This window comes from Ischnura elegans, assembly GCF_921293095.1.
Source record: "Ischnura elegans chromosome 13 unlocalized genomic scaffold, ioIscEleg1.1 SUPER_13_unloc_3, whole genome shotgun sequence".
NCBI lineage: Eukaryota > Metazoa > Arthropoda > Insecta > Odonata > Coenagrionidae > Ischnura > Ischnura elegans.
This window is the reverse complement of record NW_025791659.1, coordinates 442,130-468,331: the sequence shown is the minus strand read 5'-3', so window position 1 is coordinate 468,331 and position 26,202 is coordinate 442,130. Positions and strand designations below refer to the sequence as shown.

The 26,202-nt window shown below is 38.6% G+C and overlaps 2 long non-coding RNA genes across 2 annotated transcripts; both read left to right on the top strand.

The window, feature by feature from the left end:
• Positions 1-801: 801 nt before the first annotated feature.
• LOC124172995 lies at positions 802-1,946 on the top strand. Its single transcript, XR_006868329.1, has 6 exons — positions 802-880; positions 1,015-1,089; positions 1,228-1,278; positions 1,406-1,480; positions 1,618-1,667; positions 1,808-1,946. It is a non-coding gene; the product is annotated as an uncharacterized LOC124172995 (long non-coding RNA).
• Positions 1,947-11,614: 9,668 nt separating this feature from the next.
• On the top strand, positions 11,615-20,250 carry LOC124172894. The gene is made up of 3 exons (XR_006868316.1): positions 11,615-11,683; positions 11,761-11,938; positions 19,784-20,250. It is a non-coding gene; the product is annotated as an uncharacterized LOC124172894 (long non-coding RNA).
• Positions 20,251-26,202: the final 5,952 nt, after the last annotated feature.

Sequence of the window (26,202 nt, the reverse complement as noted above, 5' to 3'; positions counted from 1 at the left end):
TTACACTTTTTATAAGTATATGGGACACTTCTCTCACTCTTCTCGTATCCCATGTAACTTCTTACTTTACGCCCTGTAATGTTACGTTTTCCTTTTCAGAACTCTGAAGGTACTGCTGCGGAGGAGACAGTGTGGCCTGCGGTGAGTGGAGTACTTGGATGAAAAATAGAAATAGATGAGAGGTTTTTGTATATGTATACAGTTTGCACTCCACTTCACCATTTTCAAATCATACAAACATCTGTTGCAAATGTCTTACTTCATTCTTCATTCATATCTTAGGACAGAGTCGAGGTTCACCAGCAGGAGGCAGATGGCAGGAGAATCAGTGAGTTAAGGCTGTATTTATATTTGATTCTTAAACTAGGAAAATACCTATTGCATATCATGGAAAACATCCAAATTCAACTTTTCACTTTCCCGAACCAACATAAGCAAAACTGTGACTTTGGGTTTCTTTATCCTCTGTTAGGGATACATAAATGACTTGACCATTTTTCTTGCATCTGAAAATTTGAGTCTTCCCGCGACGCCAGATATTTTTCAGGCACCTCCGACGCTGCGAGGTAGGTAAAGGAAGAACTGTTTCAAAATATGATATTGAAAGTTTGAGTGCTAATTTTAGCGAAATTCTTACCTAGATTTTTCTTTTCAAGGGAGGACATTTCCCAGATTATTCTTCACTCTGTATGTAGCCTGTGGCACATTCGAAAGGGCAAGTGGCAAGCCATGGGCTACTTAAGAATACCTTATCATGAATTTGTATTGTAATTTACATCTGATATTATTTGGTTATCTCAGGAAATGTTATGCTTTACTTTTTTAGGGCGCAGATATACCGAGGAAGAAGAGATCCCCACCATCACCATTACCTGTGAGGGTGAGTTAAAGACAGGAGTACAGCAGAAATCGAAGAGGAGAGTTGTGAATAAGTGCTTGGATTTTATTGAACTTCTTCATTTTTCATTTGAACAAACACAAGTTAAAAATGTCTTTTTTCTTTATTTCTTTCAGGGGTAAGGATACGGATTCAGTTGGAATGGAGGAAACACCAGTTGCTTTTAACGGGGAGGTGGATGCTCTATTTATGTGAGTCAACCATTTGTTCTCACTTGATAATAAGACTAGAGGGATACTTATTTTAGTGCATGCTTATCACCCAAATTCTACCTTAACCTTATGAGGAAACATAGTTCATCCCCGTTAAATTAATTTTCAAAATTTTAGGACGCTGAGACATCTGTGGAGGATAGGTCTCTGCAATCAAAACTGTCACAGGTGAGTACAGAACTTTGGTGAATAGCAGATTTAGATAAGAAAATTTCCACTTTGTTACTTATCCCACTTCTTCATTTGTAAAAACATTAGTGTAAAAGGTCTCCCTTTTGTTTCTTTCATGTCTAAGGAAACGGATTCCGTTCATTTGGAGGAAGCACCAGTTGTTTTGAACGGGGAGGTGGACAGGCTTTGACCTATTTATGTGAGTCGACCATTTGTTCTCACTCGATATTAGACAAGACCGATACTTAATTTAGTCCATGCTAATCACCCAAATTCCACTGTTTCCTTACTCGGAAACATATTTTATTCCGAGCAATTTAATGTTTACAATTTTAGGACGCTGAGACGTCTGCGGAGGACGGGGCCCACGATCACAACTGCCACGGGTGAGTTCATAACTTCAGTGAATAGCAGATTAGGAAAGAAATTTTTTATTATGTTCCCAGGTTTTACCCCACTTCTTTGTTTTATCTTCGTGCAAACATATGTTGATAATGTCTCTCATTATTCTTGTTTCATATTTAAGCACACGGATATAGTGAAATTGGGGGAGACTCCAGAGGTGATTATCCTGGATTTGGAGGCTTAGTTGAATACCTCTGTGAGTCCATCAAACTTGTCGCCTATGGTGACACTTTTTTAACTTTCTTGAACTGTTATTTATCATTTATTTTATCATTCATCATTATTTATCAATCATTTAGCACGTATATAAGCGAAAAATAAAACCACTTTCACTGACCTCTTAATTATTGGTATATGATCCAATTTATCTTACATTTCTCAGCTAAGGTGGTAACTAAATGCTCGAAAAAAAATATCCAATAAAAATGGATACTGAATATTTACTACACAAAAATTTTGCATGTGTAAATGTTTGTAATGTAACACTTCTGAAGTGAAAGCTTCTTATGTCACACTTTTTTAACGTTCTTGAACCGTTATTTATCATTTATTTTATCATTCACCATTATTTACCATTCATTTAGCACGTATATAAGCGAAAAATAAAACCACTTTCACGGACCTCTTAAGTATTGGTATATGATCCAATTTATCTTAACATTTCTCAGCTATGGTGGTAACTAAATGATCGAAAAAAATATCCAATAAAAATCGATACTGAATATTTACAACACAATAATTTTGCATGTGTAAATATTTGTAATGTAACACTTCTGAAGTGAAAACTTCTTATGTCACACTGAGAGCTTTTGTAGGTGGGTAAAAGGCGTGTACTTGTGACTCGATTTTTTTTTTATGCGTTCAATTTGAGTAGCTTATTCGAATGTTGTGCCATAAAATTTGATGAGTGTTTACGACTATATATTGAAGAAATATAAAAAAGGAAACACTTGCATAACAGTTTTGTAGTGAAAACTTCTTAACTTTGAACTGGCGCACTTTTTTTCAGATTGGTAAAATAAACTGAACTTGCGTGACCGTCACCTCAAAATCGTCACTGCCTCGCTGTTAACGAAGGGAGGGGAATAAAGAGTTTTATATTTGCTCATTCGTCATGCATGAAAATATATTCTGAAGCAGAAAGAATTGCTATGTTTAGTGTTGACCTTACTCTGTCAATTTTGTTCTAAGCAGTAGTTATAAAAATTATTTTCTTGAATTTCTGTTAGTATCTTGGCTTTTCCGAGTTTAAATTTGTAATCCAGTTTGTTGCATAGGCTTCTTGTACATTTTTTAACATCAATCCATGTCAAAAAGTTTTCAAATAAAAAGTTTTCACATCCAACGGCAGTCCCACGACTGCCATGTTTTTTCTAGAATGGCAGCTACTTGACCTTTGCAACTGGAATTTACATTTGTGTTGCTCGTTCACTTTTGTTTTTAAAGAAATGCAAAGTAAGTTTTTGGCATAATTTGTATAACATGTTGAGTTTTCTTCCATGGCTTGGTGCATACTCAAGCCCTTAGTTCAAGGAAGTAGGGACTTCTACTCTGTATAAGTTTAGTTGGTTCTAATATTATTCATTTCTTATCTAGTGCTCCGAGCTGTGTGGTCACAAGGAAAAGCAGAGGTGTTGTGTCAGATAGGAGATGTTGAAATAGACAGCTTTGAAGGATCCTGGTCAGCCTGATACGATGGAGACCGTCAGAGGTGTAGCTTCCTGTGTCGGCAGCCAGACCTAAAATATGGGTAAGTTTGTCTGCCATTTCACATGGAGCAATAAAATTTATCGTTTAGCCACTACCAGCCATGGGATGAACTTGGGAGTTTTTAATCCTTATATTAAAAGGTTATTACTGTATTTGCACGAATCTAAGACGAACACGATTCTAAGCCGACCCCCCCTTTTTTGGAATTACGCTTGGGAAAAAAAGTTTTCCTAATAACGATACGAATAAGATATGAATGCGGGAATGTTTGGCTAGGTTGCCTATGTCCCAGGAAACGCAGGCTTTTTGGCGCGTAATTATGATTAGATTTTAGCGCGTAATATTTCTTACAGGAATATTTCTTCGCAGGGGCCATGGTCCGAATACGAATAAAATTAAACTGGTGAAAATAAAACCTGACTTTATTAAACCCACACGGAAAACATCCCGTAGTTTGAAGTCAAGCCACCCTAGAAAGTAGGGAACCACTCGTACGAGGTGAAGTTCGGAACTGATCCTATCGCGTTCGGCGTACGCGACGGGAAATGGTCAATGCGGGAACGATGGATCGGGATTCCGAGGTATAACTTTTCTTTTGAAAGCGGCATTGCAATGAATATTCTCTGCCATCGTGATACTCTGAAAGGCACGGTTAATGCCAACTGAATCGATCTCTCTAATTGGAGGCAAATCATGTTGCCTTCTTACCGTTGCTCTGAGAAAAATGCAACGACTTTGTAGCAGTTTATTCCGCGACATTGAGGCTTTAGTGTTACAATTTAGGTAAATTGTAACCAATCACGCGATCATTTTTTGAGTTGACTGAGCTATATCTAAAATGGAGCCGAACCAAAGGAAAAGCAGGCAATCTCGCGAATAAGGCACAAGTGAACCCGGCGCGCCGCGGCGACTGATGAGCACACACCGAATCTTTGCCTGCTGCCCAAAACTGAAATATTTTTTTTTACTTGAACGCAAAATTAATTATGCTAACTTACTGCTCATCTATTTTGACGTTGATTTTTCGTTGTATAGCTATCAGGTGGCAAACTCATATGACCACGCTTTTTCCGGCGTAAATTATGCAACCCGATTGACGTCGAGAATTTCGCATCCGATTGTAAGACGAACCCTCTTTTCTGCATGAGTTGGGAGGGAAAAAAACCTCGTCTTAGATTCGTGCAAATACGGTAATTGCTCTGTAAAAATTACACAGGTCAACAGTGGTTTTGGTGCCGGAGCTTTTAAGGTGATTTCAAGTGTAATTGGGGTGCTGAATCCAAATATGATATTTGTTGTTTCCTATCAGCTCTAGTTTTCAAGATACAGATATGTTGTTACTTATGCAAAAAGATGTTCAATATGACGATTTGGGATAATTACATAAATGATAAAACCCACTAAATATAAAGACTTGATTTATGTATAGGAATGTTAAATCACCTACAATTACAATAGTTTTAAAATAGAATTGAATGTAAATAGTAACATTTTTAATGAAATTACACAATTTAAAAGAAAAGACGAAAAAATGTCACTCAACACTTCGAATGCTTCTTTTGCGTGATTTTCTTGCGTGCACTTTGTTGAAACACTCGTTTTAAGCACCAGAAGTAATCTGCCATCATATGGTTACCCCATCTTCCTTGGTAGCGATCTTCCATTGTTTTGATTTCCTAGTGAAATCTTTCACCATTTTTTTCTCTTGGTCGCCTAAATTTTCAGGAAAACAGTCAAAGCGCCTATATAGGTAGTGAACTTTTATGCTCATATTACATCCTAGTGATTTAAACTTAGACAGCATATTGTTTACCAGCTCGAGATAATTCTACCGTTTTAGTTTGTGATTCAGTTTGTGTTTTTTTTTTCCTCAGAAAACAAGAAAAATTTTTATTACCTCAACAAATGAAAGCCAACTGTTTTTTTCAATCTCATTCTTTGACTTGACAAAAGCAGGATCCTTTGTTAGTTGTTTGACTTGTGGCCCATCAAAAATTCCAGCTTTAAGTTTTTCTATACCTATCTGTGGCATTTTTATTCTTATGTAGCCGAAGCATGGTCCATCCTTGTCAAGAGCCTTTATAAATTGCTTCATTAGGCCTAGTTTAACATGAAGGGGCGGTAAGGTGATTTTCTCCCGTTCTCCCGAGACTCAGCAATAATGTTTTAACCCAGCAATTAAATCATTATTATTCCACAGTCATTATTCCACAGTTATGACTTGGGTCCTTTTCCACCGCGGATTTCCATATCCCTTAGTTGGATCTTTTCCCACTGTCTCCACCTGTACCTACGCCTGTCTCCCCTTCTTATAACACGCCAAATCCTCCCCAACCCCTTTCTCAAAGGTAAAAAGGTGATTTTCAAAGTAAATACTGCATAGTGGTTATGAATTAGTTTTTTTTATAAATTGATTTGAATTTGAAAAAAATTTCTGAATAATATCAAATATTTAAAAGACTCTAATCATAAAATTTGCGGTATCTAAAAAAGTAAAGCTGTTACATAAAAACAGATAACATATTTGGATTCAACACCACGCATATTGTAAATACCAGCTCAAAAACTCCCGGCTCCAAAAAAAAAAAAACCTTTTTTTGTTGGCCTGTGTTATCAGACCACCATGTGGTGTCTTCCTTCATAATAAGGTGTTGAAAAAGTGGTATTTTTCCAGAATAAAACCAGCAGATCTGTGGTTTTCAGTGATTATATCATAAAACCGTGCCCAAAAATTTCTTACTCTACACCTTCATGTTATGGTCTACGGTACTTAAAATTTTGTTAATATTTCATCCTGAAAGTGTTGTTGATTTTTGCATATGAAAGTGTCACTTTTTAACAAAATGTGTATGAAGTCAGTGGGACTGGAAAATTGGCACTTCTTTAAATCTAGTTTTGTAATTTCAAACCTTTTTCGCGAAGAATTGCATCAGAATTTCAGGACATGATTGGGTCTTATAATAGACATTCCAAAAGCAGGTAGTGGTACCACAAATGGTGGAAATACGTGCGAGACTTTTCTTCTCAAATCCAAAGCTATCAGCGGAAATTAGTAGTGCGCAAAAAAATCAATTACTTGTATGTTTCATTATCTTCAACCCTTTCACTGCTATGAACGTATCTAGTATGTTGGCACGGCAGACTGCGGTGAACGTACTTTTTCTTCCTCCCTACCACGCACATTCGCCCAAGCAATCCAAAAGGTTGCTAATCCGGGACCCTTTCCTCGATGAGCTCACCCTTGCTGGGCCTTATCTTCAACCCTCCCAGCCGGGGGCCTCCTTCCCCAAAATTGACCGCTCTGACAGCAATTTGAAAATCAATCAGTCCATCCCATCATCAAGAAATGATTGTTTTCATTGCACTCCTGCTTTTAAAGCAATCTTGTTCGTCTTTGAACCATGTTTCTGCGATAAAGATAACGATTTTGTTAACTTTGCTAAAGTGGCCATTTTCTGGGTTATGCCTCGAAGTAGTTCCTAAGTCATTGATTGTACTTGTATGAATATAATAAGCAGCTAACCTGCAGCACTTTTAATATTAAAATTAGGGAATTTCTTATGTCTCCACCATTTTGTTTTAGAAAAGCCCCTGATTGTTCTAAAAAAGAGCATATTCCATTTTTATTGAAATACACATCAGTACAAATATTTTTGATTCTAATGTTTTGAAAAAAAATTTCAAATTTAGTAGAAATGGCTAGATTTTTCAGTGGGGTTTTCTAACTAGTGGCCGGTTTCAATGTGTTAAAAGCAATGAGTAAATGAGAGTAGTTGAATGATTTACAAAATGAGCTCTAGATTACTACCATACGAGATAGTTCATTAAATTTATCTTACGTTTCAATTTCCCGGCTCCTCAACTCCGCACAGCAAAATCTTCATTTCTGGAAATAAATGACCATGAATTAATCTACCTTCAAAATGTTCCTAGAATGCGCCTTCATGAAGTCCGAGTCAGCCATTGTGAAATTGTGAAAAAGCCAGTGTGCATTGTAAAGTCTTAAAAGCCATTCGCAACTGTTTTTGACACACACTTAATGTTATGAATCAGTATCATCGTAGGTGATTTGTTATGGTTTTAACTGTTTCTTATTGCCATGGAGGGAATTTGCTTACCCACACTCTGACATAACAGGACGTTTTTATAGCGTGAAAGAATTTACTGATATTGTGGACTTTGAAGCTCTGTAGAAACAAGAATATTGAGAAATATAAATTCATATTTTGCAAACCTTAACCTTTTCCCTACTGTACACGTATATATACGTGTGAGATTTTCCCGGCCAGCAGAACAAAAGCCGTATATATACGTTTTCTACCTCTCCCCCTTTTAGGACGGTCGTGGGTTTACGACATCTTTGCCTCCAGACCCAAGGCTTCTGGGTTTAGGATTAACTCCTGGAATCCGGGAGAAGGTGCCGCGACCCTTATAACCCCTCTCAGCGGTAAGGGACAGCGGTCATACAATTATTTATACAGTCAAATTTCGAAATAAATATTTGTTAATTTCTCAGGAAATATACACTAAGAATAGAATTATTTGTCTTCTGAGAAGCGTTTACAATTTATAAACAAAACATGACAAATATTAACTTATATTTCGAGTTATGTATAAACATTAACATGGAAATTGTTGCTGCGTTACATGTGTAGTAATGGCCTTAAATGTGTAAATACAATTTTTAATCGAAATTCTGGCCTTAGAACTTCGTTTAAAATTTGACAATGCTCAGATAAAAATGAGGAATACAATGCAAAGCCTGCAATTTACGTCCAAGCAACTATTATCCATTTGCTAAATACATATAAGCAATACATAAGTTGACCGCGAACCAATGCTGAAGTATGGTCGTAAACCCGGAAAGGAGGGAGTACAACTACTCTCAGAGTCCGAGATAATGCGAAGTCCCTGTGTGGAGGTGTCGATAAAGGTTCAGTGAGACCCTTATTAACGAATGCCCTCCAAATATGCTCCGTACCACGAGAAAGAAGAGTCTCTTGGGGCTCAGTACAGCAGTCATGCTAAGACGAAAACTCCACCGTCTCGAAAGGGTTAAACAATTTCCCACTATCGGAAACAGTACATTTATGAAATTATGAAGAAATATCATGTCTCCACGGAGGACGACTCGTCACTTATGTTTCATTACCTCTTTCCTCACCAACTCTGCATGCCTCCTGGAGGGTTGACCCTCAAGGGATAACTTCTATCCCGAGGCGTGAGAGGCTACGGGATATGTCCCCAGACAAACACATCAGGGCATTTAGCAAACACATCAGGGTGAAGGTGCTGTACATGGCGAGCCATTTGCGTCTTGAACCTCTTCCCACAGATAGGGCAGGGCTTCAGTGAGCCTCTGTTATGGTCGTTTCTGTTTGTTATTGCCATGGAGCGAATCTGCTTACTCGCTCTCTGACGTCACCGGATGTTTTCGTAGCGCTAAAGAATTAAGTGATTTTTGTGGACTTTGAAGCTCTGTAGTAACAAGAATATTGAGAATTATGCAGTCATATTTTGCGAACCTTATTAACTTCAACTTATATATCGATTCATGTAGAAAATAGCCACTTTTTCAACAGCCAATGATTTACAGAGTGACATTGAGTCAGATAGGGTGATATCGGATGACGATTGTTTTAAAATTCGTTTTAGTGGTACATGTAAGTGACCATTATTGAAATTGAAACATTTCTCTCCTCAATGCCCTTTGTATCGGTCAATTTATTTCATCTAGTGTGATTAATCAAATAATTGGATACCAAAAATATAAGTGTGAGTATTTTTTCCGATTTCGGCATCTCGCTGACTATGATGATGGTCGTGGATTCGAATCTAGTCAATTTAATGTTGTTAGTTCCTTCATGCCATTTATCTATAACTTATGTATGTTCTACCATAAAAGTGACACTGTTTTCAGTTCTTCATTAGCCACAACTTACTGCCTGTCGCAATGACAGCTATACTATAGGTTTTTTCTCAAAATTGTTTGAATAATAGCTCAAATATTTTTAAAATAAAGGGATAGCATAAAAATAATGCCGAAACGGGATTCAAGTGATTCAAATCTGCTACCAAATTTCATTTTTGAAATTACGATATTATAATTTTTTTCCAGCTTCTTTCGATTTGAGACTGTGCGTCATTGACGTCTCAATGAGCAAGTACTAAGCCTTCTCTAACCAGTGGCATTTCCTCCTTTACTCCAATCCCAAATGCCGGCTATGGTAGGGCCCCTCTTATTTTGGTTTATTTAACAGTAGCGACTCACTTCCCGTGCTGGAACCCCAACCCAATAGGATTTCCATCTCATTATTTGCTAACGCCCCAAACTGAACCACTTCACATTATATCCTTACCGCTGCGCAATTGTTTCCATTTCTATAAATAGAAGATGAAAATTTTTCACTACAATTGCCAACTACAATGGAAGTATTGGATGGATACACAAGTAACCATTAATCACAATGACATCTATATTGTAGATTTTCTTAAAATTATTTAAATAGAGGCTGGTGAAAAAATTCCAAAATGAAGGGATAGCATCAAAATATCACCATTTCCAACAGTGTGTGGCAGTATAACTCGTTAGCATGCATGACGTTTTTTCAATCAAGTGGGAATCCAACTGCATGCTGCATATTCATGATTGTTCACACCTGGCCAAACAGCCTAGATGTTGCTCGTAGGGTGATTTCATTATTTTATCTAACAGCGTACGGTGGTATAATTTGTCAGCATGAGTGACGTTTTCGCAAGAATGTCAATTCCAATACTGTTTCCCCATGTTTTGCACATAGTTAGTTAGATTAGTTCTTGTGACATATCGTCCCAAACCGATTGTAACTGTACCACTGCAACAGCTAACCCATTCCTTCCCAATGCCGCGAGAACGCAAGGCAAACTTTGCAATTTCTCTTCTCCGTATGTGTCCCTTTTTTTGCTTCTCCATGAGATATGTAAAATGCTTTTTGGATTACCTTTCATCTTTTTTATTTTTTATTTTTAGAAGTGGGGGAAGCGGTGGAGGACAAAGGGGGGGCTAGGTCGCATGCAAACGTCATTCGCGTCTCGACAACACAAACAATGCAAAGGAAAGCATTTAGTGAACTTTCGCAAACCCTGCTGCTCTCCGAGGCATAATGACATTGTATGGTCAATATATAATTAAATGTCTTATAAATGTAAAAATGAACCTGGACAGCCATAAAACTGGTCGTGACGTTCACCATCATAACACTAGGCTAAAAAATAATCTCTTTCAGCCTCAATGTAGGCTGTCAACAACAACCGAGTCTTTTGACCATATATAACTGTGCCTTTTCAACCACCTACCTCGAGAGGCCAGAGACTGTTCATTACCCAAGTTTAAGCGTTGTCTCCACCTGTGGATATTTAGCCAAGCTTTCTACTCTATGAATGAATTTCATGAATGCAGTACTCAGAATTGTATTATTTAGCTCTAGTATATCATTGACTTTGACGAAGACTATTGCATTGTATTGTGTTTAACGTCGAATAAATCATTATTATTATTATAATTTTAGTAGCGGACCATGGAAGGGCCAGTGATGTTCGGACATCAGCTCTTGGGCGACTCCCATATGGTGCGCTTGGGTGCGCATTTGGGGTGGCGGTTGGAGGGAGGTAAGTACATACTCATACTATGATGAAATACCTTCTCCAATAATTTCTCCTCATATTCATCCCCTGTGATTTCTTACAACAGTTCGCCCTGCCCGCATCGGCTTGTGTGTATCGGGGCAGAAAGTCATCCAATTGAGGAGACTCGTGGATTACCACATATATTTTGTGAGGCCTGTGATCGTCCTCATCGGGTCGAACGACCTCCGTAATGTAAGTGTTCCTATTTCCACTTTTCCGTGAAAGAGAGCGTCAGCGGACTCCAACTCCTCTCTCATGGAGAATAATGTATTATTTTTCCCCCTTCATCCAGGATTGCTTATATCGCACCTTGAGAGCCGACATACATCGCTTGATCATGAAGCTGCGGGTGTTGGCCCCTGGAGTAACCTTTCTTACTATACCTCCAGCGCCAGCTATGTGGAGTAATGTAATATACAGGAGGCACGTACTGGCGCTGGGACGGTGGCTACACCGGTACAACAGATGTAAGATATTACACAGTATTCGAATTCACGCATGCTGCCTGACGTTAACCGATTCTCTCATAACTGACTTCCTTTACAGGGGGACTCCGGGTCGTAGATATTACGACTCCTTTTCTTCTCTAGCACGGTGGGGTAGACGTAAGATTTTTTGAGAGGTTAGTATTTCATTCTCATATGCTTTTTCCAATGCCCACTTAAGGTTGTTTTCATTTCCTTTCCTTCTTCCGTACAGGTATATGGGTAAAGGTAATCGTCGCCGTCCCGACGGTGTCCACCTTAATCAGAGGGGGATGGAGGTGGTGATGGAATGCTTGCTTGCTTCTCTCATTACTGACTTCCCTTCCAGGGGGGGATTTAGACACACCTTTCCTTCTCCAGCACGGTGTGATGGATGGCAGCTTTTTCGAGAGGTGAGTGTTCAATTCCATACATGCCGAAGGTTTGAAAAATGCAAATTTTAACCTGATTTTTACCTATTGTAGATAAAAGTACGTATGAGAACAATATGTGAAAGAAAAAAGACAATGTATCTTTTGCCAATTTTTAATTACGAGGTGTTCTAAAAATGGAATACTAGGTAAATCCACTACTATAAGGAACTCAATGGTAACTGGCAAAACATTAGTTTCAGACAGTTATTAACTAACTCCATACCTTGGTTTGACAAGGTTCTAACTAAAATTTTTGCAAAATTTGGTGTTTTCACTCAAGATAGCTAAGTTTATGTTTCTCTATGTGTTGCACCGGTTTTTATTCCTCTATGTAAAATAATAACAGATTTAGAACAGTGACAAAGTTCCAACAGCAAGGAGGAAAAAATAATATTTGGTGTGAAAAGGTTCTAACTGCATTTTACTTATTTTATTACTCATATAAACTTGTATAAAAATAAAATGAATAACATATTTTCTTAAAGTAATAATTACTAGTGTATCTAGTGGATCACTAGTGTATGTGCCAACAATCAAAAATAAATTCCTAGTAATAATAGCAATAGAGCAGTTTAAAAATTTGACAAGGTTTTTCTCAAAACCAGCTGATGGTCAGTTAGAACCTTGTCAAGCCAAGGTAGCGTACTATTAAGAGAGATATCCAGGTGAACACTTGACATGCAATTATAAATTGCATATTTTTACATTAAAAAGTGTTATTTTTGTGACATGGGACACAGCAAATTTGCTTTCCTTGCTTTCCTATCCTATGATTCAAGCTGTCATGATTTGAGTCAAGTTTAGGATTCATAGATGGTCTCCCTATCCCACCAGGCTCAGCAGTATTACCATATGTCTCTATGTAGTGACAGACCACACGGCGACGGTATGCAAGAAGATCCATTGGCTTCACATCTTTTATTTTATGCAATTGCCAAGCATTTTGTAAAGCCAGCAGTAAAATAACGGAAGGCTAATGGAAGGAAGAGTATCATTTCTTTCCATGGATTAATTCTTGTTACTTGTCAATATTTTCATCAGCTCAGTCCACTCCTCCCATGTACACCCATGTCTCGTATAGCGTAAGGGATGCGTTCCTTGGGGTCTTTGCCCTATACAAATTTGCGTTATACAAGAGCATTTCAACATTGGGAAGATAGGGATGCGTTCCTGGTAGCATAGGTCTTGGGTATTGAATTTCCTCTAAAACATCTGTATTCCCATAAATAGCCTTAGAAAATATTATTTATATATAATTTTTATAGTTTAAAACATCTTTAAAGATAGTATGCACACATTCAAAGACTTTCATTTGCGTTTAAAGAAATTCTTACGTGCTTTTGAAATTCCCTCCTGTCCTGAGGGTGGACTAACATCTGCTGTCTCAGGGGATCGTAATGCGTTGCCGGCTGTTGACGATTATTTAAAACAACTATTTTTTAACTCAGGCCCTTTTGTCGCTCATCGAAATGACAGGAAAATGCTACTTAGAATGCCATTTCATAGCTAGTGAAGTTTATGAATGATAAATCATTTTAATTTGAAGTCCTCCAAGTCATTTGCAGCTACGTGAAACAGTCTTTAAATGCCTTGAAACCTGACCCAGGTTTTCCTTCCCTGAAAATGAATTAACGAGATTGCATTCTTTTCCAAAATAAACCGTCTCGTTAACACAAAACACTAGTCGAGGGGGAAAGGAGTCACTCTCAATCACAGCTTGGAGTTCATCAGAAAATGTTGTGGTGACTGTGCTATCAACACTTGCAGATTCAACTGATATCGCGGCACTGAAAATACCTGCTTGCCGTTGAAATTCTGGAACCAACCTGAGCTTTCACTAAACGTCTCGGAACGATTACCACTCTTGTCTTTTTGTACTGATTCACTATGAACTTTCCATATGTGTAGACTGCTTGGTTGAAGTTGGCGGCTGAGGTCACTGATGTTTTAACTTCGTCTTTATTCAGAATAAGGCATCGTGCGTTTAGACTTCCGCGCAATATCGCTTTGACGCTCTCCATTTTCAAAGCAATTGACCTCTTTCTATTCCTCTTCTAGGTTTTTAGTTTTTCATGATAAATTCTTGATTTTTCTACACGCATTCTTATTTTTTGCCATATTCTCTTGGTTTTTACTCTGTATGGCTCCATCTATATCACCTTCCACTGCTGAACTGTATTTCTGAGTCGCAGAAGGCCTACTTGCGGGGAGGGAACGAAGCCATTGTGTTTGAGAATTCATAGCGGACCCTTTTATGTGTTGATGCTATTCATGCGCCACTCGGACACCGCTCCATTTCTCCCCCGTGAATACCGATGACCTTTAGGCTTTAGCATAGACCCTCTACCTGGAAGTCAATCGCCCAATAACCTATGAGGGCAAACATACGTCTCAAACCATATTGCTGAAAAAAAAATCCATTTCCACTAGCCCCATGCTTAATTAACGATCTAAATTACTAATTATCATTCTGTTAAGTAGACCAGATAAATTACTCTGGACCCAATGACGAGTAATACTTTTGGCCATTGCACAGCAATGGATTTTGATTAATATATATGAAATGCGTAAAATGATAGAAATTTCGTGTGTACTTAAATGCAAGGTCACGTTTTATCACGAGAGCATTTAAGATTTTTGATTAGGCTACACTGCATTGCAATGTTTCCCCGAGGAATGAATTTGCGCTATACGAGACATGGGTGTACTGATTATAGACCTTGATTTAATTATGTTGATTCACCCAGGCCAGGATTTTGGCTGATTTCCAAAGCTGCATATTAAAGCCAGGAGAGATGAATTCAATGTATTTCTCGAAGCTTGGAGAAGAACTTAAAGCTTAGCAGTATGGTTATAACCAGTAATTATGAGTAATCTAAATGTGATGGGAATTGTTTATGCTAATTTGTAGCCTTGATCAATAATATTATACCATTTTCCCGAACTGAAGGCGGCTGGGTGGAAAATAGAAAGTAGCCAATGGGAAGCGCTGCCCCTTCCACCTCTCCCTTCCCCTCCATCCCCTTCCCTTTTCCCCTCCGCTCCCGTCCATCCGGTCGACCGGTGTTGCCAGCCTTGGGAGTAACGGTACTTTCGGGGGCAGCAGAACGAGCGCTCGGCGATCTCCAAAGATTCGGCTTGGCAACACTGCCAGCTGGAGAGCGATGTGCACTCCACGGAGTTCGGAGAGAGACTGCGGGCTCTTGCACACTTTCTCCTGTCGCTCTTCTGTGATTGGCTAGAAGAGTGGGTGGGTTGCGAGCACGCTCAAGGTCAGCCGCAGTCAGTTCAGGAAAATGGTATACAAACTGATCAGCAATCGTTGCTCTCAACAATCAATTCAAATTTCCTCCTGGAATACGTTGATGCAAATGGCGCAAAGCAGTTTTTCGTGTTTTTCACTGTGTTCCACCAATTATAAAAATCTGCACGACATTAGGAATATACTTTGATGTAGGGGTAACAATATACATTTTTTTCGGCGTGTCAACTCTTTCATAAATTTTTAAATTTAATTTTGAATATTTCAAACTATTTAAAAGTTTAGTTTTCAAACTCAAAATTTTGAAAAATAAAATCATGGTGGTAGAAAGTTTTTGTTTTTACTTTTTAAAATCAAGATAACAACATTAAAAAAATAAAAACTGGAGATATGGTCAAAAAAATGAAAACCGTTTTTCAATTTTTTTGGGGTTATAATCCATAGTTGTCCAAACTGAAATATAGGGGAAACACATAATTTGTGATGCACTTCAAGTGTATATTTATTTTTTTCCAAACATCGGGGGGCACTTTTCGCAATTTTAACCGGCTAGACCCTTTGCTATTCGACCCATCTGAAGTTTTTTCATTATAATTCTAGAAAGTTATCCCAAAACCATGAGTAAATCGTATTTGTAATTATTTTACGACAAAATATTATTTCATCAAAAATAAATAAAATTTTGTAATTTTTCAATGCTCATAATTTTATATAGATATGTTTATACAAAACAAGTTGAACAATATGGAGGTTAGATGATAATCAAAGTTGATTAAAATGTTTGTATAGCCGGTTGCGTGTCACACTGAGAGAATCATATTTTATTACATTGCGAGGGCTTTTCTTCATAGGAGTTATTAATCGGATATTTATCAAACTTCACTACAAATCTACACTTGGAGTGTGGCTAACAGAGTAATGTATATCTTTGCATGTAAATCATTACAATGTCGCTCCTATAAAAATACTGGTAATGTTTAAAAATAAAAATTAAACATCTAACCTTAGCGACTCCAACATTTGTTCATGTGATGGTGCACTCTGATAATATGAAAGCTAGAGTTCTGTTTAACCCTTTCGCGCCGGACCTTGGTTCAGGGAAATTCTTCCTCAATACGAGCCTCTTGAAAGTTTTCTTTACTCCCTTGTACAAAGGGTTTTCATGTCAACTGAAGGCAGTGGTTCCCTCCCTAACCATTTTTGGACCCGACTCAGAGGGCGCCGACCCCTTTCCTCGGCCTCTGTCCCAGACCCTAGAAGGATTAAAAGCCCCTTCCTGGCACGAGTTCGCTGTCAACTGGCTAAAATATTAATGCAAAATATATTCAAATATTTGTTGCTCGCACTGATTTTTTTACATTCAAAATGTATTTTGTGTTTTTTCTGAGCGTGCAGAAATTTAAACGAAGTTCTAACGTTGATTTAGACGGATTTAATGTATTTACTAGTGCTTCTATAACTCCGTTGAGATTAACATAAGAATTTTGTTTGAAGTTTCCATGTGGTCAGCAAAAAAAAGATGAATTCATTTCTAGCATTGAATTTCAAAAGTAAGCTACAAATATTTTTTTTGAAAACACACTGAAAATAACAGTAGTTGACCGCGTGGAGAGGATAGGAAAGGGTCAACCTGAGCGGCCGAAGATGGGACTGGGCGAGCGCTAAGGCGGATCGTGAGGGGCGACGGCGCCCGTGGGTCTATTGTGTCCATCACTTCACTTTTTTTGACCTGTGCCGCACAGGTGTGGCATTCGTTGGTTAGGATAAGAAAATTCAGGACGCACTGGTGTGGCATCTGTTGCTTATGGAAGAAAATCCTCGCCGCACAGGTGAGGCATTCGGTGCGAAAGGGTTAAAATTTGTGACCGATCAGTAGAACATCCAGAATGTCATTCTTGGCATTGATTTTCAGTAAATGCAGAATGTACATTTTTAGTTATTCGAAGTTACATACAATTAAGTGACCATGAGCACCTGAAGTGGAACTTGTGCGGGAAGGGAAGACTTGTGGGAAGTGCCTGAATGGGCCGAGATAAACAAGGACAATAGGAAACGGTCGAACCTTTCGCGCCTAGTGACCCAAATTGTGCTTGGGACTCACTTGGCATGCTTGACTGCAACGCCATGTAAACACAGCCTTTGGCCTTCAGCTTAGAAAAATTCAAGCTGTGAAAACATGGACTTTGACCTTAAGTGTTGGAAAATTCAAGCTGTGGAAAGACGGCCTTCGCAGGGACAGGGTTGACACAAAAAATCGTATTAAACAATATTTATTGATGTGTCGAAGGACCAGTGATGATCAGGTTGATGGAATTGCAGCAGTTGTTGTCCAGGCATATCGCTACAACAAAAAGCATTGAAGTAGATCATGCAAGCTGTGGTAGACGGGAGAGAGAAATATTGGCTTGGCTGACGCCAAAAGAGAGAGTGCGTTGGCTTGACCAGTCACTGCATCACTTTGTGGCATGAGGGTATTGAGGATTGAGAGTTTCAAGTGAAGTTCTAGTATTGACATCAAAGGAAGTCCGTTTAGTCCCAAATCAGTCGATGTGGAGTAGAAAAATATACTAAATCCATTAGCATGAACATTTGGACTAAGTTTGAAATTTCTTCTTACTCATAAAAATGTAGGGAATTAATTTTATATTTTCCAAAATCAAAGGGAGCAACAAGTACATGCTTATATGAAACACGACCACCTCATTCACTTGAGACTGTGGACTCGGAAAGGAGGGGATCTTTGTCCTCCTGAGTTGGGTCCCAGCCTTAGGATGGGTGCAAACCTCTGCCTTCTGTCGGTGGGAGAAAGCTTCTGAAAAGGGAGTGCATAAAATTTTCAAGAGATTCTTAAAGTGGTAGATTTTCCCTACATTAGGTTCCAGCAGTAAATGGTTGAAGTAGCCGGTACTTCCTTAAACATATGCTTTCCAGCTCCGCATACGAAAATAGGGGTGTTGCATATCGTCAGGATGAGCTGGATATAAGGTTTGTGGAAAAGTGGTTTTATTTAAAGTGGCTCATTACCTGCATGTACAGACATCAGAATTTCACGTGCATTATTTTTAAATTGGAAATGATATCCTCTGTTGCTGTAGCTGTGAAGATTATATTTCTGCAAAATATGAGGCTGAATTCAGAAACAAACAGTTGTGAAGAATAATTTCTTGCAATTGGAGGACGGTGAATAATTGTTTGTGTGTACTATGTAAGCGGAAGGGTCATATTAGTGTGATCATGCCCATACAAGCACAGTAAGTTGCCTTTAATTCAGATATAATTGGGTAGTTTCCTTCATCAAAGAAAACGAAAGTCATTGATTGCGATTCATTACCCACCATTAGTGTATTCATAATGCACAAATTATTTGGTTATTGAAATACCGGTTTAGACAAATGGCAAGGGTCAAATTTTATCCTCATTTGAAAAAGGCCAGATTGGTGCCCATGCGATTCCACTCCACGTGACATCACAGGGACCTAGTTTCTACACGAGAGGATAGGAGTTCTACATCGTCTGAAGTTACCAATGCATGCATGAGGCACAGAGCTCAGGGAAACATGTCTTAATAATAACCTATTAAAACTGGCTAAGGTCGGAAAGTTTTCTTCGTTAATATAAACCTTTTTTAAGCCAAGCGCTACCTTCCAGCAAGGTACTCAGCTACCCGCTGGCAGCCTGCGACGTATCAGCGCTAAGCCTCGCCTCAAGGTCACCTCACCGGGCAGGAGGGGGAACCAGAAATATGACGTACGGAGATATTTCCCGACATTCATACTTGAGCGTCGCGTTTTCTCGTGTAAATTTTCACTTTTCATTTTATCGCAAAAAATAGATATTGTCATTTAAAAATCTAAAAGCGTGAAATACGTACTCCAGGAGTAATAATCTTTCGATTAAGGCAATAAAAAAATAATAGGAAACCACCCTATTAAGATAATATGTCCCGTAACATATTTTCAAAGTTTTTTACGTTTCTTTGCATTATAATATCGGTGTTTGTATAAAAAACAGTTGGTATTGGATCTATGTCACCTACCTCAACAATTTCAGGCATGACTGGTGCAGAATTGGCTGAAAAAAACATTTAAATCAGAACATTTATCACCAAAGCAGCATATGAAGAGGTTATGTGTTGCGGGTGTCCTAAGCTAGGCACAAATGGCCCTGGCATCACTGCAAGGTGTCAACAGGAACAAAATTTTTTCTGTTCATTTGGTTCCTCGGGCTACATTTTTCCATATGTCAAACTTTGAATTACCAAAAAAGGTTTTCTGATGACCGGCCCCTACTGCACAAATCAGTGCCATCTCTAGGCAGTGGCTAGAAGTGGTCAGTGGTTGTGTAGTCAAATCTGTGTCAGCTGTAAAATTACCTGTAGGATCTTAACTTGTTCGAACTGTGGTATACCTACATTAGAAAAATATTAAATATCCTAATATGCTTAATGGGTATCATCATCATTTAAACCCTTTTTGGCCATGCCATATTTAAGGAAATCGTTTTTAGTTTATCCAGCTCGTTTGTCTAATTATTGTCTTGCATTATTTACTTTGACGTTTCAGCTGGATTTCCTGAGATTCGTGAAAGGCAGAGCAGAGGCTAACTAGGGTAACAGGAGGTCTCTTCCCTCTGTCTATCCAAACATTGTTCGAATACACTGCAGAGAGGTGACCTGAGGCTCAACTCGAGGCTGTGAAGTGACGTATGGATGTTAACCCAGAAGTGCAGAGGCAGAAGGCATTCATCTCAATCCATGGGCAGCAGAGGCTGGCTGTAATGATAATGAAGCATTCCTGCCCTGCCTGCATACAACTTATCATCAAGAGAGGAATCCCATGGTGTGCATCTCTCGATTTCACTGCTGTCCTACCTCATTGTTTGGTACAATAGGAGAGCAATGGCTGTGAAAGAAAATAAAGTGGTCTTCATTTGAACTCTTTTACACAATACACCCCAAAAGAAAACAACCATTGGCTTATTTTGCTAATAAAGTGTTTATTGATTGTAATAAACAAAGAAATCTCGCCTTCATGTGTGCTTCTCTAAATACCCCTTATTAAAACTGTGCTACATTACTTCCATCTTTGTGGGCAACTTTCTTTTACAGGATGACTTCTACCAAGGGAGTGGTGATACAACTGAAGGCAAGTAAAGGTGAAGATATAAGTAACTATTTTGTGTCATGCCATGTTTCCTTGTAACGTGGTTATTCCTTAGCAATCTGCACATGATTCTGACTAACATGCATTCAAAGTGCATCACCTCACATTGGAAAAGAATTCATGCAAGTCATGTGATCGATATTGCTATCAGTTGTAACTACCATGTGTATTGTGAATTAGTCATTTAAAAGTATTTCTATGCTATGAGGTTCCACAAATGACAACCTTAGTTGCTTTTAAATGACCTTGAGAATAAAATGGTATCACTTTTCATTGGGTGAGCATTTATGAAGCAGTAATTGTTTAAGAAAAAATTCCCTGCGGATTGGGGATTTGAGAATACCTCCGCAGTATCCCTGCTTGTCGTAAGAGGCGACTAAAAGGGTTTGCAATAACTAAAACTATTTTATTGACTGCTTCTTTGTTATTAAAATTTGAAATTTTCACAAAAACTTCAGGAAGTACAAAGTTACTCAAAGCAGACCTTTGCCGATGCAGAACTTTCACTTATAATCGGCCAAATCTTATCTCCTTTTTAAAGCTGTTGCAAGCCTTATTTAGCAATATTTGAATTTTTTATTTGTCAGAGTAAGGTAGTTTAAGAACTTGGGCCAGTTCATCATACGCATAAGTTGCGGAATGGTTGGGTTCATTAATGGGTAGCAATCATTTAAGATGGTAATGTTGACCTTTACAATGCCTTTTAATTGTATTTTCGCAGTTGAAGACCTGGGTAGAATTATTGTTAATAGATACCAAGGTAATTAGTTTTCATTGTTGTTGGTAGCATGCGAGGTTTGAGCTGTTTAGGGAAGCATTCCCTGCGGATGGGGGATTTGAGAATACCTCCGCAGTATCCCTGCTTGTCGTAAGAGGCGACTTAAAGGGTTGCATTCGCTATAATTCTGAAATATTCTAATTCCTAGTAGTGATTACTTGGAACTAATGAATTTGGAACACGAAAGCACCCGGTAATGCAAAATGCATTACCAATCTCGGTGCAGGCTCATGCCATGTTTAATTCATCACAATCGAGTATTTTTCAAAGCTGTAAGAACCCTTGCTTAGCTATATTGTGTGGTTGAATTTTGGATTTTCTAAGAGATAGGGGTAACATGTAATCGCTTGTAGTAGCGTGTTCTATACGTGGGATACGGAGTGGTTCAGTTCACGTTGGACAGTGGTCGGATTTCATGGGGGTTGTTGGTGCATGTTCTTGGGTTGTGGAGTCCTGATGAAACTTCTCCGGATGGAAATCTGACGGGAACGAGTTTTACCACAGTACAAGATGGCACAAGAGACTAATAAGGTAAAGTGAGTGGGTGCAGTGCTTTAAAGATGGACGCTTCAGCTATGGCATTACTGCTGCTGAGTGGCACAACATTGGCTCTGTGCTGTGGTTTGAGACACTGTTTATATATGGGAAGCCTTACTCACTTGACTAGGTACTGGGGTATATAGTTGAGGCAAGCACATAGTACAGAGTAGTACAAGCACATAGTTAAGGGTTACAGCATTGACAGATGTCTTGTTGTCAGTGACTCATTGCAATATCTTTATCTGAATCGATCCAAGCATTTAGATGTTTTCAGAAGTAATCCTTTTCCTATGATGATAGAATTTCAACACATAACCATGGAAGGCTATATTTAACCAAAAAATGTACATAAAGAGACTCCGCTCAAAATTACATATGCTAGACATCTAATTGATTTTATAATATCTAGTTTGAACAGTGCTGGATAGTAATTGCTTAGGGAAGCATTCCCTGTGGATAGGGAATATGAGAATTATTCCATAGTATCCCTGTTTGCCGTACAATACGACTAAAAGGGTAACAGCACAATAGCGAGGTTGACCATTGAAGCGGTTCAATTATAAGTTGGTCCCACGTAAGACACTGCCTCCAAAAGGTGCCTGACACTCAAAGGTGGCACTGCCTTAAAGGTGCCTTTTTTAAGGCAAGGCACTGCCTTCATAAGGAACACACAAGGCGCCTATAAAGTGCCTATCATCTTCAAGCTAAATTGCGTCTTTTAGGCGCCTTGTGAAGGCACCTCAAAAAGGCTACTTGAAGGCTTTACTTTTACAGTGCCTTTAAAGTTGTACAATGGAATTGAAATTATAAAGCAATTTCCAGCACAAATATCGGCTGCACCAGTTACAATTTTTCCAATTTATATAAATACAGGGTTCTCAAGCATAGCATTAACATTAGTGGATAGGAAAGGAAAGTCGCCCTGCGGATAGGAAATATAAGAATGCTTCAATAGTATCCCTGCTTGTCGCATAATGCGGCTTAGGGTGCCTTCATAGCTCGGCGTTGCGTACTTGGGGGCGGAGCTAACTCGTATCGGTAACTCGGAGCCCTTCATAAACGAAAGGCAAAGATTGTTTGCTCCTAAAACTCGGCCTGGGGGCGTAACATATCATGATTCCGAGCCAAACGCACAATACAGATGTTGTTTTGTGAATTTTTATGCAATTTCATTTCTTTAAATATTCTACTTAACTATAAATAGCATTTGAAGTTAATAAATCGACCATCATGTCGATAATAATGCATGTAGTGATGGCCCTTTCCTATGCGTTATTATGATCTTTAAATTTTATTTCCTAACTCGGAATATTCGAAAAATGACTAATTACACACACTCGGTGAACATAGGTAACGTGGAATGTTACCAGGAATATTTATTAATGATGACAGTTGTTCAAACAGATTGTCCTAGTCGTGTTATCTAAATTGCTCCGAGTAGATCACGAGGCAAAATTATTTTATATAAATTAGAATTTAAACGACCGAAGTAACCAACTTGGAGCTCTCACACTGTATTTAGCTTGTGATACCATTGTTGGATGCGGCGGACCATTTGGGTTTGGAACCTCTTGCCGCTAATTGGGCAGAAATATAAAATTCATATTTTGTGGAAAATAACCGTGGAGTAATTAATTGTACAGAATGAAAATTATTTGGATTTTCTCAATAAATTTTTTTTATCAATTAGAGAAAAGTTATGTAATCGGACGGAATCGTATCGTGATTTTTACGTATATTATTAAGTCATGTATGAGCTAAAGATTGTAAAAGCAATCAACTGCCATCGAGTAGCAAAAGAGGTGTTAGGATGATAGAATTATTATGCATAACAGGCGAAAAGGTAACTCATCCGGCCGCTATGTCCGCATGGCAACGGCTAAACTATATGTAAGGACTAGAAGGGTTGATATTTATGGCACTACGCTGCGTTTGCTCGCAATCTCTAACTTGAGTTAAGTATACTTAGGATAAGATATGTGTATCGGAATCAAGAACATCATACATTCCCTGTATAATTTTCTTCCTATTGTTAAGCATTAAAGCTTTGCATTTTACATTTTTCGAGTGCGCAAGATAATCTTGAAAACTTAAATAAATGCAGTACCTCCGTTAAAATTTGATCAGTGAATTCAAAATGAACGCGTTATTTCTCATTAAATCTGCGAATCGACTAATCGTTGCATTCTTCGGTAAACCTCCTTCTCATTTTAACACATAAGAAGTCGACGTTTGTCGTCCTTGGGGCTATTTTGCATAATGACTTTTTAATTTCTTGGATATTATTTCTGCTTATTTAATGATTGTTGTTTTTTAATTTTTACGGGTTATTATGCACTTCGACGTTAGTTAAAACTGGCGCACATCCAAAATCGCCTTTAATGGTTTTCTCTTTCCTTAACCTATGCTGAGATTTCATCAATGATACTCGATTCCTTTCATGGAAACAAAATAATGCATTTCTAAACTAAGAAAATCATTTTTGAGGCTATTAATCATTATTCCTAACATTTGTAGAACGTAACGAGCAATACCACAAAATTTTATGTATATTTCATTTATTCTGAACATTCCGAGTGACTTACACTGTGGAACTTGGTTATAACGCCATCAAAGGGACCAGAAGATTTTTAACGTTATATCCGAATGACGGTATAAAAAAATCACCCTTAAACCTGAGGGAAAGGACGAAGTAAAAACGCAAATGTTCTGCTATATACAACAAGGTTTACTGTGCTGTGACTTATAATCCACCGTAACTAACGAAACAAACAATACAATACAGTGTGCCTGCGTCAGTGGCCTTGTAGAATGTAGGGGTGGGGAGGGATAAGACCTAGGTATGCGGGACAGCCCCCGCTCCCTCCAGACACCAATTAAAGAAAAGAGTTACATCCCGTCAGCAGCTCAACGTCCAGCTTGTCACCAGTTTTTGCTTTTGATGTTTCTACACATGGTTTCTATGAACTTTGGGACATAATACAATCACAGTATCACTTTTGCAACCTAAGAACCGTAAAATATTTGAAGCTATACCCGAGCGCCGCAATATTTGTAAATATAAACGGGTTTTCGTACAATATGGAATGTTCAACTTTGGCTGGTCTGTATGAAATGTGCCGTTAAACCCGAGTTGACGTTACAGCAGATACCCTTATAACCAAGTTCCACTGTATACGCAACATTTAAAAGAGTTGCATCCCGTCACCAGCTCAACGTCCAGCTTGTCACCTGTTTTTGCTTTTAATGTTTCTACACGTGGTTTCTTTGGGACATAATACAATCGCACTACCACTTTTGTAACCTAAGAATCGCAAAGTATTTGACGCGTCGCTACATTTGTTGACGATATAAACGGGTTTTCGCACAATGTAAAATGGTCAATTTTGGCTGGTCTGCATAAAATGTAACGTTAAACCCGAGTTGATGCTACAGCCGATGCCGTTATAACAAAGTTCCACTGTGTATGAATGTAAGGTGAAGTCCGTACGTCCAACGCGTTGGACGATTTCACGCAGAAAATGTTGCGGGTTGCATCGGTTATGACGTCACATCTTTCTTATGGTACATTCAATAAGGCCAAACGGTTTGCCTCGAAGTATTGACATTAGTTGATGGTTTCCTCCATTCTCATCTAGGCTCTCAATGGCAGAAACTTTTTTTTTTACTTTTTTCCGCTGCCATGAATCCACCTGAAGAAGCGATGACGACGATTCTCCTACCTCTTCCGATGTCTCAGCGTTCTGAAAAGGAAATGATAGTGTCGATGGGATTAGCGTAAACAATTTTCCACTGCCGAAAACGACGAAGTATATTTATGATAATATGAAATATATCATGTGTCCACGGAGGACGACCCGTCACTTACCCCGTCAACATCCGTCTCCTCATCCACCCCGCATAACTCCTCGCGGGATAACCCCGAAGGGATTACCTCTATCCCGAGGCATGCGAGGCTCTCCCGAACTTCCTCTGGGTACTCCCTTCATACTGCACCGAATGCACTCAAGATGAAGTGCTCCGGGTACCTCCTTATACCTTTTGCAACCAGGCCGGTTACTCCCCGGGAGCATTTTGCTACAACTTCCCTTCCATATTTTTGGTACACTGAAGGGTGAACTATCTTGATGTGGCGGGCCAATTGGTTTGAATACCTTTTGCCACATATAGGGCAGGGTTAAGGTGTTCCCCTGCCCTTAGTTTTTGACACCATCTTCCAATTAAATTTTTTATTCATTTTCATCTATCTAAAAATAGAAGAATATTTATTTATATAGACACGAACGTTTGCAAAGGAAAAGCAAAAACTACAGCCTGCCTACCCGAAAATAACATTATATATTTTACTATGTCTATTTGAAAGAAAACGTGTGTTCGCAGAAATGGTATTAATACAATGTTAATAACCAAAAATTATTAGGGATTACTTCAACCCCGAGGCATGCAAAGCTCTCCCGCATTTCCTCTGGGGAGTCCCTCCATGTTTCACCGAATAAATTCA